Source organism: Lepisosteus oculatus, chromosome 7 (assembly GCF_040954835.1).
Source record: "Lepisosteus oculatus isolate fLepOcu1 chromosome 7, fLepOcu1.hap2, whole genome shotgun sequence".
Taxonomy (NCBI): domain Eukaryota; kingdom Metazoa; phylum Chordata; class Actinopteri; order Semionotiformes; family Lepisosteidae; genus Lepisosteus; species Lepisosteus oculatus.
Window position 1 is genome coordinate 26,976,214 of NC_090702.1, and position 17,873 is coordinate 26,994,086.

At 36.5% G+C, this 17,873-nt stretch overlaps 1 protein-coding gene across 12 annotated transcripts in view; it reads left to right on the forward strand.

The window, feature by feature from the left end:
• The window catches only part of eps8a (EGFR pathway substrate 8a, signaling adaptor), a 94,263-nt gene that overhangs the window by 17,818 nt on the left and 58,572 nt on the right, over positions 1-17,873 (forward strand). Inside the window, exon 1 of one of the 12 annotated variants that reach the window (XM_015352974.2) lies at positions 6,460-6,771. The exons of the other annotated variants lie outside the window; for them this stretch is intronic. The gene's annotated coding sequence lies outside the window, so the exon portion shown is untranslated. Of the gene's footprint in view, positions 1-6,459; positions 6,772-17,873 lie in introns of those variants that run through there. 12 annotated transcript variants of the gene reach the window in all.

The following is a 17,873-nucleotide window of genomic DNA, read 5'->3' on the forward strand; positions in this document are numbered from 1 at the left end:
TACAACACAGAAAGATTTTTCTCCTAATTTTTAATACATTTTTGGAAGTAATTTAATAATTCTGGAAAAATTATAGTGCTGTGTTTCTGTTTATCTAATTTATCAGAATTACAAATAACCACAGGGCTGATTGAAAAACTGCTTTTCAAATTTGTATCCGTTAAAAGCTGTTGCTAAGGAGTAGAATTATGCTTCCATGACAATAAAGTACAGCATTTTTCTCCCTGACATATATAAAAGAAACAAAACAGCTTTGCTTGCAGATTGAGTATTAACATAGCTATGTGGAGGAAACTAATTACATTTAGAATCCATTTAGAATTTTCGCTAATGACATTAGGAATGCATTGTGTTATGTTGTTCTTTTTCAAGCTGAGCCATGGAATATGCTCGACTATATATGCTCAAGACTTTCCTCAAGACTGTTTTTTCTGTATTTAACAGCTGTCACATTATTACAACTGAGTCTGATTGACTTCAGTGATAGGCCTCATCACATCCTGGACCCATAGATAAAGGAGTCTGAGATAGACTCTGTTGAAGTTAGGACATACATTCCTGAGTACAGTGGGTGGTCCTGGGATATTGATCTGGTCCTCAACACCATTGTTTGTGTTATTATTTCTGTTCTGTCTTCTGTTGTTTATAAACAGCTGCGTAATGATGGATACATAGGTAAGAAATCCAGTTGGATACAGTCCACATGATTGGAACAATATACAGTACATGTCTTTTGTCACACAGTCACGCAGTATTGCGTTATAGCTGCCTATTTCACTGTCATACAGAGGCTGCATGAGTTGCACCTTGAATAAACCCTGTTCACCTGCAATTAACCTGAAATGGTGGCGAATGAAAAATCACACAACTGAATGTTCTGTCCCTTTTACTCCTCAGAACCTGTTCCTTGTCATTTGCATTTAAACGAGCTACATAAGTGGCAGAAATAAATAACAGGCTATTATGGGAGCTGAATAAGCAAACATTTAAAATAGAGTTGTTATACAATGTACAGCTGACTGTTAACTATACTTGTAGATAGAGCAGGACACATGTTGTTTTGACTTTGATCAAGATCTGCCTTTAAAGTTAAATTAAGTCTTTCTAAAGTACTGTTTATTATTTAAACTGTAAATGTTCTTGATCAAGAATGCTTCTCTTCAAAGTCAGAATCTTGTCTTTTCTGGTATCTTTTACTTATCCATTGGTTTTCAGATGTATGATGGGGAAATTTTTTTTAAATTAAAAAAAATGGGGATTTTTTTTAAATCAAAGCTAAAATTCAGTTTAGAAAATGATTTACCTTGGTGTATGTTTATTCTACATATAGTGTACATTTCTCAGCATTTACCGTCTATAAACAGCTAAAACAGTCCAAAACAGTTCTCCATAATAAAATGATACTTTGTTTTTCAGCTTTTGTGAGGCATGCATTTGAGTTATACTGTATAGAGAGGAAACATATATATATATAGGAGAACACAATATTTGGTAATGGTAGGTGATTATAGTATGTCGGGTACAGTAGAGAAATGTTGCCTAGTGCCTATATATTTTTCTAGCACATAATCTTTTTCTGCTGTTGTGTAAAATATAGTGCTGTAATTTACTTGTGAAGTTTGTTGTTTGTATTCATTTTTCATCTTTAATTGCAAGTTTAGAAATCCATAGTTGCACCTCATCAGTTTTAATTTAGAAAATAACACCTAATAAACACCATATCTCCTTTGAAGTAGGCTTGGTAATGTATATTCTAAAGGATTATACTCGTATAATCACTAAGCTATAGGGTTTTAGTCAATCATAACCATTCCTGCTAATTTGGGAGTGTTTCGGAGCATGCTTAAATCTCTAAACTATCAAATGTTTTGTGAGCTACAGTATGTGGTTGAGATGCCATTGTTTGTGACAAATGCATTGTACATTTATAGACAAAGGCTTAGATATTAAGATTTGAAGTCTCTTTCCTTAATTTGAGCCATACTCAATAAGTATACGTGCATAAATACATAAAGTACACATAAAATATGAAAAAATAATGCAACAGGACATTCACAGTTCGTGGAGTCCTTCCCAGCATGAAGAAGCTTAACCCACAGTTAATGCACACAGTATTTAATTCCAATTGGAAAATCAGCCTTTCCCTGTTGATGTTCTGAAGTACAGTAAAAGTCACCCTTCCATCGTATTTGTGATTTTCTTTTTCTACAAGGTGGTACTTCAGAAAGAAATTCCCTGAGGTCCCCACAGTCTTGATAACGTCCTTTTGATATCATGAGACTGAAGGATAACAGCCTTGGTTTACCCATGTGATTGTGTGGTAGCTGTCAAAAGGGGTGGGATCCTGTCAACAGACACTTCGTATAGATAAGCTTTCATTAGATTTCATGTGATGCCTCCCATAGATTAACTACACAAAGCGTGTCTTTTATGTGTGTTTCTTTTCACGCTCTCCCTGTCTTTAACCACACACAGAAAAACCATGTGCCCTCCTAATGTACAACAGAAAAATAAATTATTATGTGGTGTTTATGTTTTGATAAGTATGTAAGAACACATATATACCATATATATATACTGGGCATTATTGTATTTTGTTTTGCAAAATTCACATTTTAATACAGCAAGGTAAAAGATGCCGACAAAAACAACATTTCAGTCACAAAGCCTACGGTCTTTAAGCATAGTTATAATTTATGAAACATTTGTTACATAGTTTGGAAATGCCATAAATTGTATGGTAATCTTTAACCAAGTTAAAGATTATCCTGGGCAGTGTATGTATATCAGTTACCTGTTTGTATTGATACGTTTTTCAGTTTAGGTATTTGTTATGTCAGCAAAAATCTAGAAATGATCTAGAAATATAGTGATCTCTGAGTAAACTGCACAAATGATCCCAATGAACTTTAAAATAATTTCAATAGTTTATAACTGCATTGTACATTTGGGTTTATTATATGTCACATGTTTTATACCTTTAAGAACAGTTATTCAATCAAGGGTGTGGTCCATGAAGTAAAAACAACAGAAATAAAGTCATTTTCGTTTCCTTGCTATCATTTTTAAGATGCTGTACTGTATATATATTTTCAGAGGTTACATTTTTTTTACACAGTTTATACAAACATGCACTGTATATAAAACATTTGATTGGTTTTCTCTGTGAACTTGCCATACATATCCAACAATGAATCACAGTCTCCATTTCAGGGTGTCTGCACACTAGTGCCCTGGGCCTGAAGCAGGGTGAAGGGGAGGCCCACCGTATCCGCTCGGTTTATTTAGGTCTACATTAGGTTTGACAGTCAAAATCAAAGCCGGTATTTTAGAAGGCCGTTTTCTTTTAGAATCTTCTCTGAAGTATGCAGAAACCTAAAGATTCTTTCACTGATTTCAAACAATATGTAAGCATGAGTTTCCAAGAAATGATTATTAACTAGCACAATATTTTAATTTAATATTTTTAAATCATGGAAAGAAAAGCAAACGTCTAGCCCTAGGAATCCTTCATTTAAGAGTCAAACTTGAATTTTTGTAAAGTTTTGCAAGGCATGGAGCTAAGGATACTCTTTAAAACCGTATTGCTTTTCACTAAGATACTGAACATGTAGTGTTTGAATCAATTAAGGTGCTCTTCTGATTTTCATATCTTTAGAATCACAGAGTGCTGATAAATGTGTTCAAATATTAACACACACGAAGAAGGAGTAATGTCTTAATTTCGATTCCACCAATGTGGGCTGGTAAGCTTGACTGGAGTAGGCCAGGGCAGTGGAAATGATTACCAGAGACTACAGAAGCAGCCCCTTCTTCGAGTGTTGCTGAGCAGGTGCCGTAAAATTAAAATATTCTTACGAGTCTCACTTTGTAGGCAGTATATTGTAAATAGTGTATGCCTATATATTACAGCATGGGAACTAATTATAGTTATTTCTTTAAACCAATTTAGACCTAAGCAGTTTACTTTACAGTCCATATGTTACCCAGGCTTTAGGTCAATAAAAGGCTTAGAATATGTTACCTCCCACTGTTTATCTAACAAGATTCTTCTGGTAGTTAGTGATACAGAAACGGTTCCCATGGAACAAAAGTATATGTAGTGAGCCATCCATTTTCAATAATTGCTTAGTCCTGGGTTTTAAGGGTCCCAGTGAGCCAGACCCTTACCAGCAGATAATGGGTGCAAGGCAGGATACACCCCGAATGTAACACTAGTCTATTGCAGGATTGCAGGGCACATACTGTATGTGACAATTTAGAGACTCCAATTAATCTAGATAGTATCCCAGCCAAGTATTCCAATCTGGAATTACCACTAGTTTCATTAAATTTCTGCTCACAATAACATTTCTGAATTAATAATGAACTAGTAATTACATTGTATGTAGCACTGTTTATCTTAAAGGATCCCTTGAATAGTTTATCTTGAGAGATCTGGTGAGATCAAGCTAGTAGTTGGTAACATAGTTATCTTGTGCAGGGAGAATGAAGAAAAGCAGACAAGCTACAGGCTCCTCTGACCTGCCTACCCAGACAATCATTTGTATTTTAACATACAAGGAACAGGTAAAGGTTCATTCCGTTCTTAAAAGTAAAGAAAAGAAACATAACATTTTGGCTGTAGAGCCTTCTTCAGGTGTCTCACAGCTGAATTTTCAATGTTACTAGCATACAGTGCCTCACATTCGGGTTAGTGTTGATCGGAGGTGCAGCTGATAGCCCTGATCATCTGACCCCAGCCCTACTTACCACAACTGCATTGTTTCTAGCTACAATTTAGGTCACACTTGCTTACTATCATGGTGACCCAGGCTTGATCCTGTGACATCTCCTTCACTGTGTATGCAGAGTGAGCTCCTCAGCTTGCTGGCTGGGGCTCAGGAACCACCTGGTATTTCTGTTGCACTTATAAATAACATTCCAAAACACTTTGAAAGAAGAGAAACAAGCACACCTGGTTGTCCACATTGTAGGTACGTTATTTTAGCTGACAACAGATAGGTAATTATTTGATGTGGGAGTTTTTGAACTTACTTTTATTTTTCTTAGTCCATTTACTATCATTCGGGAAAGAGAAGACAATATACTGTACATGGGTTGTGAGAGTATGAAACCAGCTACCCTGCCATGATACTGATACCTTCAAGCTGATACCCTGGCTACTTTCAAGAAACGACAGGATGTGATCTTTGGATCTCTTTGCTACTACCTACCCAAAAGGCTAGATGTGCCGAATGGCCTCCTCTCTTTTGTAACCTTTGTTATATTCTTGCATAATACCTCTTATAACTACATAAAAATAATATTTTGGTGACACAACGGAAGTATTTCAGTACCACGCAGTGTTTCTATCACATTTCTGTTCAAATCTGTTAAACGTTTCATTTCTACTTTCTAATTTATACTAGTTAACACAAAAGATGACTCCAAAAGAAAACCCAAACAGAAACATAATAACACATGTATTAACAATGTAAGGGTATTATGTAGATACATTGTTTGTGTACGGCACTAAATTAGTTATGTCTTGACACTTATTTATTTATAATAATTTCTATAGTGCTTTATATAGTGCTTTTCTGGACACTCCACTCAAAGTGCTTTACAGGTAATGGGGACTCCCCTCCACAACCACCAATGTGCAGTGGGTTGCCAGTTGTGAGTTGGAGGGTGATATGGCTGCTGCACTTGAGGCTTGATCTGGCCCAAACAATCCAGCCGTGACTTTTCAAGTGGAAGAGCGGTGGAAGAGCAATCTTTTAAAAACATACTAAAGAAAGTTTTGGACTTCACTGTTCCAACATATTTTTTGCTACTGTTCATAGACTTGAAAACCTGTTCTTATAGTATTAAAAATAGTTTTGCTCAAGCACGGATCCTGGCTTATTTAGTGAATTGTAAATAGTAACTTAGTCATTTTTTTAATTTTTTTTTAGCTTTTAGTCACACGACTTTAATCGTTGAATGTTAAAACATTGTAATTCTATCAGCGTGTTACAATGCACTTTGGGGTTTTTTTTTTTAAAGATGGTGATCTATCAGTTGTTTGCATGTGCAGGTTCACGGCATGTTGTGTTGTTACATTGGTCCATATTTTATAAAGGTGTTTCCATGCATTAATCTTGAAAGAAACTTACACTCAGGAGTTTTCTACAGTATGCTTTGTTTGCAGGGCTCTTAATATGGCAAATTCTAGCCAGAGACCCTCCATTTTTGTTGTCTGCAGTTGCCATGGATATGTTAAGTCTTTCAAGCAGGGACTCTGCTACTGGTGTACACAACTGCTATTTCAAGATCCCATACAGCCGCTTACACTAATCTAATGCTAATTTAGCCACATCCATAGGAGCCTGGCCTTAGTCTCTAATGAGCCATTAATTAAAGGCTTAAGTTTACTGTTCTTGTAACAACAATAGAAGTAAATCCACTGATAACCTCCTGCTGACGTGAAGTCATTGGGGTGTCTTGCCATTCACAAAGCTACATGTGTCCAGTGAGATACTGGCTATGGTGCAATGAGTAGCTATTATTGTTATTCTGTCTTTCTTCCTGGTCTACTTATTCTACCAGTCAATTGCTGAACTTGGATTCTGGATTTTTAACACGCTCTAAAGCTATGTGGGCCAAAGAGTGAACAGAAGACCAGACGAAAAGGTCTTTCTGTGTCAAGTGAAACACCGTTTTGTTATTTGCTGGAAGCATTATTAACTTTTTGTAAAACTGTTTATCAGCAACTGCAGATCAAGGTACATTGGATTTTGTGTTAAGGTAGGGTGGGTTTACTTTTGTTTTTTTCATTTTTTGTATTTAATTTTCTGCTGCTATGGTGTGGGTTAAAATAGTATCTACAACAATAATAATGATAATAACATTTAAGTGAATTTCTGTGGGTAGTATAAACTAGTACCAATGTTTGTGAACACTGGAATAACATTTTTGGCTGACATTGCTAGAGCATGTTTAGTTTTCGTAGAGGCTCATATGTTTTCCATTCTACTGTATATGCAGGGGGTTATCTTCATTACATTAAGTGTGTTAGCTTGTGTGTTTCTATCTCTTTAAGTCATATTTGCATAAAACCAGTGGTTCAAAGCAGGAAATAATGTCAGGATGTAGGTTGCCCTATGAAACTCTATTCTGTTAACTCAGTTATCCATCAAGTTATTGTTAATAATTTGACAAAATCTATATTTTTGTAAAGAAATGTTCTAATAGTTGAAAATATTGTGGATTTCCCCTGCTGGTTTATTGACTGTCCTTTAACCTCATCATGGTTAGCTGTCTCTTTTGGGAGTACACTGTATCTTTAAATGTGTAGCACAGCTGCATTAAATGGAAACTTTAAGATTGAGTCAAAAATCAATTTTGCATGATTCCCAGGCACAAAGAAGCAAAGTATAATAAAACTGTAAGAATGAATGTAATAAATGCTACTATCTCTTGTTCAGTGTAAACTTTTTTAAAGGTGTGTACCTTTACAGACATAATGTACGATGATTATGCTAAGTAGTTTCACGGAGACATCTATAGTTGGTTTGGGCGGTTGCTAGTTGCACTTTAAAACATTCTAACGACTTTCTTTTTGTAAATCTTTGAGCTAAGTCTATTTAGAAAATAACTTTCATACTATATGCTTTTTTTAAGTGTGGATTGTGATGTTAATTCATGAGTAAGTGAAGTTATTTTGCCTTCAGATAATTGTAACTTTTCAGAGTGTTATTAAGTCTGTTATTAATGCCAGTCTATTTAAAGTGTGTTTTGAGCTTTGCACAGAAAAAGTGTTGGACAGAATATACTTTCTAATTTTGCATTCGCGCCAGAAACTCACTCAAAACGGAAGCTGTTTGGATTTCAGGACTTGTGGTTGTATTGTGTCAAGATATTTTCTCCTGACTGCAAGTCAAGCTCCAGAGACTTGTTGCTGAATGGAACATTTTTTCCTCCTATCCCTTAAGGAAGCTGTTGTAAGTGTTTGGAAGGGTGCTGTGGGAATTCACAAGTATATTAGATTACTGATGCTGACACAGGTAACTGGGTGTTCATTTCTGTGAGATTTATTGGATTATCTTGGGAGTGTTTTATGATTAGACCCAGGCATTAAAAAGAGCCATGTGCTTCAGCTGGACAAGGCGTATAGCAGTGTCTGGGTGTGCTGGTGGCAGAATGACTCCATGCAGCATGAGTCTGATGGGCAAAAAAGAACTTGTGAAGGTGATCTAAGTACATAGTAGCCCTGACAAAATTGTTCTCTCGCTGAAACTGGGTATCAATGAAAGTTGGTGGCAGGAAACCAAATGAGTGAAGGACTCTTAGTTGTCAACTACGACTGGACTAGGACCAAACATACGTCACGGCACATGTTCAGATCCGTGCTTCTATAAGGCGTAAATAATCTTCAGCTTTATAGTACTTATACTAGTTCACCTTGGAGCCATAAGCCCCACAAACAGGAAAATTGCCTTGTATGAAATCCATCCATTTTCTAACCAGTTCATCCAATAAAGGGTCTCAGAATCGCCAGAGCACATCCCTGCAGACAAGGTGGGGTACACTCTGGATGGGATGCCAGTCCATCACAGGGCACACACAGACACAGACAAGCACACAATCACAACAGGGCCAATTTTCCTAGAAGCCAAATAACCTACCCGTTTCTCTTTGGACTGTGGGAGGAAACTGGAAGCACCCAGCAAAAATCCACAGGAACTTGGGGAGAACATACAAACTCCATGCAGATAGCACTCTAGGAATTGAACCCAGGGCCCCAGCGCTGAAAGGCACCAATGTTAACCACTGCACCACTGTGCCACTGTGAACGAGATCACTGTTAAAAAATAATATCTGAAGTAGTAGACATACAGGGGGTGACCAAAATAATAAAAACAATAAGCAATATCTAAATATTTCTTAATGAATAAGAAGTTAGACCACCCTTTGCCCCTTCTTGGAATACTATTATATGAGTTTTGTTTCTAGTGGGGTATTGGACCATTCTTCAAGAAAGCCTACAGTTTTTTCCGAGGTGTAGGTGTTGGAAATCTACTTCCCACTCCGTTCCAGAACTTCCCAAAAAGGTTGAATGATGTTTAGATCTGGTGATTGGGGAGGCCATGGAGGGTGTTTGACTTCATCCCGGTGTCCATGAAACCACTCTTGAATCCGTTCAGCGGTGTGCATGGCAGGGTTCTCTTCTTGGAAAATGGGAACATCATGTGGCATCAGTGTTTGCAATTTTGGGAGCCCTCGGTTGCCTAAAATGTCTTTTCCTTGATTATGACTTCTTCCTTGGTCATAATTCTACCATGCAGAGTAATAATCGGACCCAGCGACTCCCACGAGAGGGCTGCCAATTCCATAGCAGAGGCATCACAATGTGTAAGAGCTGGGTACAATCAGCATCCTTTAGCTTTCTCCAAACATAAACCCAGCCAGATGTAGGAAAAGGAGTAAAAGATGACTCATCAGACCATATTTCTTTTGTTCCACTGCTCAGACGTCCCAGATTTGTGCACGTTATACCATAATGTGCTTTATTGTGTGTTGGCTTTGGTTAGAAGCAGTTTCCAAATGGCTGCCCTACCACAGAGGCTTAGATTCAGTTCTGTTGTCATTTTTGAGGCCATCGATTATGGTTTTCACAACTTTCCTGCTAAGTGTCCATCTGTGTCAGCGAGCTTTGACTTGCATCCTCCTTTCCTCTTTATGGATGCCGTTTTCCTTTGTTAAGTGTATGCCGTCTTGATTTTTAACACTATTCTTTAACGCATTAAGTAATTTTGCTGTTTTTGTGAGTCACACACCTGCAACTCAGGCATCAAGTATTTGACCTCTTTCAAAATGTGTTAGATCTCTCATCTGCTTTATAAACTCACATATTAAAGCATTGATTTTAGGACATCATTTATAGCAGAGACATGTTGGTATTATAATTAGTATAGAAATTAATATGAAACTCATGTAAAATCCTTTTTAAATTTAGTTACTTCAAAACATGAGTCCTCTTGCATTTGGGGTTTCCATTTTTTTGTCCATCCCCTGTATATTACAATGCATATGAATAACTTGACAGATCATGAGCCAGAACTGTATGGCTGCAGACTGGGTTGCTCGGTGTGAGTTGGAAGATGTGTGTCATGGTGTACAAGGATTGTTTGGCTTCAGATCCTACTAAGCTTTATGACATTTTTGACATTACTGTAATGCTTCCATTCTAAGTTAAAATTATTTTGAGCACTAAAAACTCTTTGCTTCAGCGGTTGAAATTTGTTGAACTTTTTATACATAGCTGACATGAAGCATACTGTTTATGTCCATATCACCTGTACCGGTGTTTCTGTACAACGATAATAATAATAATAATAATAATAATAATAATAATAATAATAATAATAATAATAATCTTTATTTTATATAGCGCCTTTAAAGGTGGCTTCTCAAAGCGCTTTACAGGATGACAATAACAATAAATAAGAAGAATATACAAGATAAGACACAATTACAATTACAACAATACAACAATAACAATAGAGGAGACCGTTGAAGGTGGTACTAAGAAGAGCAGAGGGGTGAAGAATGGAACCAGTTAAGTAAAGGCTTTTCTGAAGAAGAAGGTTTTGAGTCTGGATTTGAAGGAGTTTAGAGAAGGTGACTCTCTGATATCCTTGGGCAAAGAGTTCCAGAGCTTGGGGGCATAGCAGGAGAAGGCCCTGTCGCCCATACAATGTAGACGGGCTTGGGGGACAGTAAGGAGGGCAGAATTTGAAGAGCGGAGGTTGCGAGGTGGGGAGTAGGGCGATAATAGTTCAGACAGGTATTGAGGTGCCAAGCCATGTAAAGCCTTATAGGTGAGCATGAGGATTTTAAAATCTACGTGGAATTTGACCGGATGCCAATGCAAGGACTCCAGGATAGGAGTAATGTGAACACTTGCACTAGACCTGGTCAGGATTCTGGCTGCTAATTTTGGACATACAGTACTGCAGTTTGTTCAGAGTAGATTTAGATACCCCAGTTAGTAGAGCATTACAATGATCAGAAACATAGTGTGTGAAGACAACAATAGGGTTCTTACCGAAAAATGTTTTGAGGTTTTCTTGAACTCTGTTGATATGTGTTACTTAATATGTTGTGACAGGTTTTCTGAAGTGTAAGGAGCTGAATTGTGTTAAGGCATGTCTGGGCACATAGCAAAATTTGATTTCACTTCAAGTACAAAATTTGAAAACAGTTAGGAATTTCAGGTTAAGATATTTGTGGAATATTAAGATAAAGATATGGGTCTTTTCATAGTGGAATTGCATTCCCTTCAGTAATTGGCTACAAAATAGTATCTGTTAATTTTATTCTAAAGAAAAGTGCCAGACACTTGATTCATTTGGGAACTGAGTGAAAATGTATCTTTTATGCCATTGCAAGGGTAGCATCTTAAAGGGGGAACCTGCTTTATTTTTGTAAGCTTCTTTTGTTATTTAAACTGAAGAAAATGTTTGGCAACGACCTAGCAAACAAGCAGAAACAGATATTGTTTTAGTAGACATTTCTATGTGGTTCTAGCCTAAAAATGTTCTAGTTTTTTGTTAAGAATGTTATCTTTATAATGAGCATAAGCAGGCAGTCTTGTACAGTCAAAGACTAAAAGAAATTAAAACTTATCTTTAGTAACTGAAGTAATAATGACCTTTCTTATGATTTAAATATACCATTGACAACAGAGAATAAAAGATGGTTTCACTTGTGGCCATGAAAGTAAATTCTGTTAATTACTTCTGAACCTTTGAATCAATCTGCATGATTTAACTGTGTATGAAAACTTGAGTCAGCCGGGCTCCTCGGCTTGCTGAGCAGAAAGACCTTCCAGAACCAAGGCACAGAGGTGGTGAAGTACCAAAAGTGGCATATGAGCAGGAAAACTTTAAAAAAGTAAAAGTGATTCTGAATCATTATGTATCAGATTCATGCACACATCGTCAATGGGTTTGGGGATTGTGCTACAAACCACCCAACACAAATAGTCATTATGATCCTTTACACAAAATTCACATATGCTTGTGACAAGGAAGAGATCATATTTTGCCGGGCTTTATTCACATAGACTAAGACAGCACAATCGATTGGGAACAGTGATCCTGTGATAGAAATGGTTGATATAGTGAAAGCATGCTTTTTTGCCTAGCCTGTCAGATCACCGACAAGGCACGATTGTTACACTGATCTGAGCTTTTCAGATGGCCCAGTCAGAAGTAATTGCCTTTTTATTTTATAAAAAATATAAAACCTTTTTATACGTGTTTTAGCAATGCTCATTAATTCAACTTACTGTATATGCTCACTGGCCAAAATATTGGGAAACCTTACAATTGAAAGATGTAAACTGTAAGGTAAGTGGAATTGAACTGCACCTCCACCCAGTTCTACCCAGTTCTACCCAGTTCTACCATTGTATAATACATCAAGTTACATTGTAACATTGTAATAGTTACATTGTAACTGTGACCTGGGGCATTGTTCTGTTAAGAGAAGGCTATGGAAGTTTCTCTCATGCTATTCAAGCCAGCTATGCTTTGTGTGATTATTAGTATCTGTGCATTTAGTGTATTATGTTGGCCAGAATGGGTGTGGAATCTCACCAGAAACCTGAATTATGTTGTGTACCATATATTGTTTATAATGTCTGCAAAGCTGTGCACAAGTACATGGAGCTTTTGATTTGTAACTGCACATACTTTGTCTAGGATTATTATTTTCTCTGCATGTTTTACAACATGGACATTAAAAAGCAACATAATAAATATTTTAGGCTTCATATCAAAATGTGTTCTTTACCATCTGCTTTAGTAATTAACTACATGATTACAAAAGGCACCATTTGATTATAACCTTCACTTTTAGGGAGTCATTAAAATAAGGATTGTTTTTGGTTGTTTATTACTTTATTTTAATCATTCACACAGTTCAGGTAGAACTCAAGTAATTTTGTTGAGACTAATATGTTTGTCTGGCTCTTGAAGTTCATTTTTTCAATGGTGAGGTTCTTCCTAGACAAGAATCTTGGACCCTGTGTGGGAACATAATTCATCATTACTGAGCTGGTAACTGCATGTATACAAGAACTGAGCTCCAGACTGCTGTGCAAATACATTAGAATTTATAGGAAGGTACAGTCATGCTGTGCCCCAGCATACATCACCCTGTAGGGATTATAGCATACTTGTGTGAGTATATGGTTGTAAATAGCACTACAAATCCTCTTTAGGGCCATACCAGCGGGGAAAGAGTGAAAACAGCTACTTACTGTACAAAATAAGCCACAAGAGAAATGTCAGCACAAAAGAATTAAGAATGGCATAATCTTGTGAGGACAAACTAACACTAACTGCAATGTACGATATAGGAACAGAACATCCATATTTAAAAAGTTTGTGGCTGCTATTAAATTGACACTTTTTTTTGTCAAGGGTGTCTCCCACAAACCTGGTGTTATGATTGAGTAACATTACAAACTAAGGAATAGTTAGTAATGTTAGTTAGGTAAGATAGCTACAGTATATAGCAAAGGCCTTCTGAGTTGGGTATGTGATTGTTATGGTCATGGCTGAGACTCCAAATGTTATCTTTAAAAGTGTGTTTGTGGTTATTGGGATTGTGATTCAACTGCCATGGCCACAGTTTCTCCTGTGCTCCTCAAATAAATAGCACGCTATCATTTTGTGATCTGCCTTCATCATGTTAGAAGAGGTACATGACTGAGATTATGATCTGCTGTCATGCTTTAATAAATTCTTCAATTAGTTCTACACCAGAGACAAAACATGAGGTATGTGCCTACCAGAAGCAGAAGGGCTTTTTCTCTCTGTGGTTCTTAAATCAATTATAATAGATTGTATCGAGTAAGCAGACATTATTTGTGCCATTAATTTAAAATAAATTCACATGTAGTTATAGATTGTTTGTCTCACTTTTTTAATACTGTGCAACAGAACAAGTGTTGAATGAAAGGTTATTTGATGTGTTTATCATATAGAAGCACTTGGACAAAATATTTTGTCTCTTGTGGTTTTATTGCAGTGATATTTTATGCTTATTTTTTAGCCATGCTGCTTAAAAGTCACAGTGTTGCAATCACTTAATGCTAGCTCTTTGTACTTCATCTGAAATGTGCAAATTATTAGATTTTATGATGCTTGTCTTTTAACTGAAAGAAACAAAGTGATAGGCTCCACAAATAAAAGGAATTGCTGTGCGTCTCCCAGGAAGTAAATATTTACAGATCTCTTTGAATTCCATACATCATAAAATTAATCTCAAACAAAAAGCCCATTTCTTTCCATTTCAGGATTATGTGCTTTTTGACAGACAGGAATGACATACAGTATGGGCCAGGGTGAAGGAACCTCTTCTGATTACACTCTCCCAAAATATGACATTAAAATAATTGTAAGCATCTATTGCTAATAAATGGGTTAAATCCATTTCTTATTTTAAAATAATAATAATTATAAAAATGTTGTGACTTGAATTTGTCTCCCAGCTAGTATTTGCATGTTTTTGGGACAGCAGTGTGAAAGTGCTTAGGGCTCAGGACTCTTAATGCGTTGTCATTTTTCTCTTGAGTTCTCTGTTTGAGTAAATACCCATTTACACAGCAGGACATCTTCCAAGTTGACACTACAAATGGAAATTGTTTGTCAAATGACTTAATAGATGGTTTAATAAAGTATTAAAATAAGAACTAAAAAATAAACACGCACTTATCCTTTTTCAATTCCAGTGTGTGCCAACTATCTTTAGATGAAAATCCTTCATATTTTAATCAAATTGTACAATGTGTTCAAATATGAATCATTCAATGATTTAATTGCTCACTTAATAATTGGTGGTATGCTGTTGAAATCTGAAATATTGTACTTTGAGTGGTTAAAATATGATCATTTACAGTTGTGGTAGTTATTATGTCCAGCATGTGTTACAGTGATTAATAGAATATATACAGTAAGAAGCAGGTATCTGAAATTTGATTTTTAACATTAGATTTCCGTCCCCCGATAAGTGCTTAAAGTAAAGGCTTTCTAACTGCAATAAAGGGTCGAAATGCTAGCCTGCTTGGTAATAGGGAGGAATTAAAATACCATTCTTGAAACTGAGGGTCACAACCCATTGAGAGATTACAAAGGCACAATGCCCTCCAGATTTATTCATACCCCCATTGAAATGGGATCAGCAAACATAACAGAAATAATTTATTGATTGAATAATTTGCCATGCTTAAGAAGTTTGAAAGTGTTACTGTGTAATGTAACTTTAATAGCACTACACAGTAGGGCTGGGCGATATGGCCAAAAACATTATCATGATAAAAATTTTCATATCAGTCGATATCGATAATTATCACGATACATGTCAAATCATTATTTCTTTCAAGTTTAAAGACAGATTTTTTCTCCTGAGTAAAAGTTGAAGAAACCAGACAGTTAATTGGTAAATTAAACAACTCTTTATTTTAAGAACACAACAAACACTTGCCAAACAGCAGAAACATTAAACAAATCTGTTAGCTGCCCGGTCTGCAACACGCACGCGCACTCGCGCAGCATTTTGTGTGCATGCGCATATCATGTGCAAAACATAAACATATTTATCGAACTTTTGTTAAAATTATATCGAGGAAAATTATATCGCGATAATTATCGTTATCGAATTATCGCCCAGCTCTACTACACAGTGTGAAAATTGTAATTGACTTTGTACTTTTTGTCCTGTCTTGGGCATTTGTCATAGGTATAGGACATTGTATAATACTTAAAAATATTTCCTTCATTCAAGAATGAGCCAACCTTGACTGTGGTGAGCTTTAGACATGACCATCCTTTGTTGGATGTTTTTATTGAAGATACAGTGCCATTTCTTGTATATACCTCTGACATTCAATTGATTCCTGCTTGTTTGATTACAGTATGGCATTTGTGCTTGCACAATTTCATGCAAGCAAATACTAGGCAGCAACAAGTGTAATTATTTTAATAGGTGAGTCATTTTTATTATTACTGCCTTCATTTTATTGTAGAAGCAAATGACACTTGCATTCCAATTATATGGAAATGTTTGGCACATTGGGACCTGAAGCTGTTTCTGTTCAATTATCCACAGTGAATTGATTGTGAAAGGCATTATTCTGTACAGAGGAGAAGGCAGCCCATCACATAACACAGTCTTGGAATAGTGAATAGGAATTACTGCATATACAGTACTGCCAGTAAAACTGGAAAAGGTCACCTAGAATTTCCATAAATGTATTACATATAATGGGGATGCAAATTGTAATAATAAGATGAATAGAGATTGATAGTTTGCATTTTCAGTTTATGTTGTAGTATCCTGTTGAACAGTGAACCAGCAAAGACTTCTTATGAAATGTAATACAGAGGTATTTGAACCTATTGCATTTCTTCGAAGAACACTCTCAGGTGGTGCTCTAAGCTAAAATGGAAAATAATATGTAATGTATGAGGTGTCTATATATACACTTTGTGTTGGTTATTCACTTCATTGTGAACAAATTCTAAGAAAGCCTGGCTTCTGTTAATAATGGTGCAATATCCAGGTCCATCAGGTGTAACCTGGTCAATTGGTCAACTTGCAAAACAAAAGTCCCAGACTACAAAGACCTCCTTACAGGCAAGGTGTGATTGGATCTAGGAGTTTCAAGCTAGAGGCAAAAACGCTTGGGTCAGATTTGCAACCATTGTCTCTGATTCTTTTCGATACAGTTGATACAGTCTTAGAAATATTAGTAATCCTGTATTTTCCTGTGTTGCCTGTATGGCTGCTTGATGTGCACTGTGATATTATGACCTCTGTGTGCAATTCAACTCCATGTGGAGCTTTAGAGTGTAAAACAGTTCTTGGATCAGAAATGCAGAATGCTTGCAGGTGATGTGACCACGCTTTGTTATTCGCTTCCTACTGATCCAAGATGACAAATTCTGGATGTAAGGAATGTGGAGTATGTGACAAAAATCCTGGCTATCCTGAATGCAACTTTGCAATTACAGCGGAATGATTTGAATAGAACAGGTCATGTTCTCTGTCTGCTTGAGGAATGTTTCATCTCATTGGACACAACAGCACTGTGTTTTTGGAAATAGCAATAGTATTGAAATTAATTGATCTGAAACTTTAATTTTAGTGATGTGAAAAAGGCAGTTTTTATGTGGAAGGAATGGAACAAAACGGCAGAAGTCAAACTAGTGTCAGCGAGTCGGCTGACTAATTCTGCTGCCTGCTCGGTGCCCAATGGAAAGGAGAGAGTGGCAGCAGCAGGCCCAGCTGCTCTGTGAGCTCTCCACAATGGAGTAACAGCCTGCGGCACCAGGTGAAGCAGAGAGGACTGACTGCACTTCCCAGTGGCCCACATTAAGATGTGCCACTCTTCATAAATCATTCATGTATGTCAGTCAGCAGGACATGGAAGATTTGTTTACAATTCTCTCACTCATGCTGACAAGCTGTTTTCCTGCCTTTTTTCTCTTGGCTGTTGCTGCTGGAAGTTCTTCAGCACAAAAGCAAAAGGAGACCGTAACGACATGAGGTCTGGAAAGCATTCCTGACTTACAAGAAATAAACTGTATAACCAGAAATACCTTTAGAGGAAAAACTGTACCATATACTGTAGTAAATATTAACATTTTTGCCGTTTTAGCCTTTAATTAAGTGTAATGGATAGTTATTATCTTTATATTGAATATACGATCTGAATTAGCAGCTAAAACTGGTATTGGGTAGCTGTTTTAAGTCAATTCCTTTGAGCTGTTATTGAAATATAATAGGTGGAGGCAACATTTTTATATAAACATCCTGTTTAAAAACTAGTATCC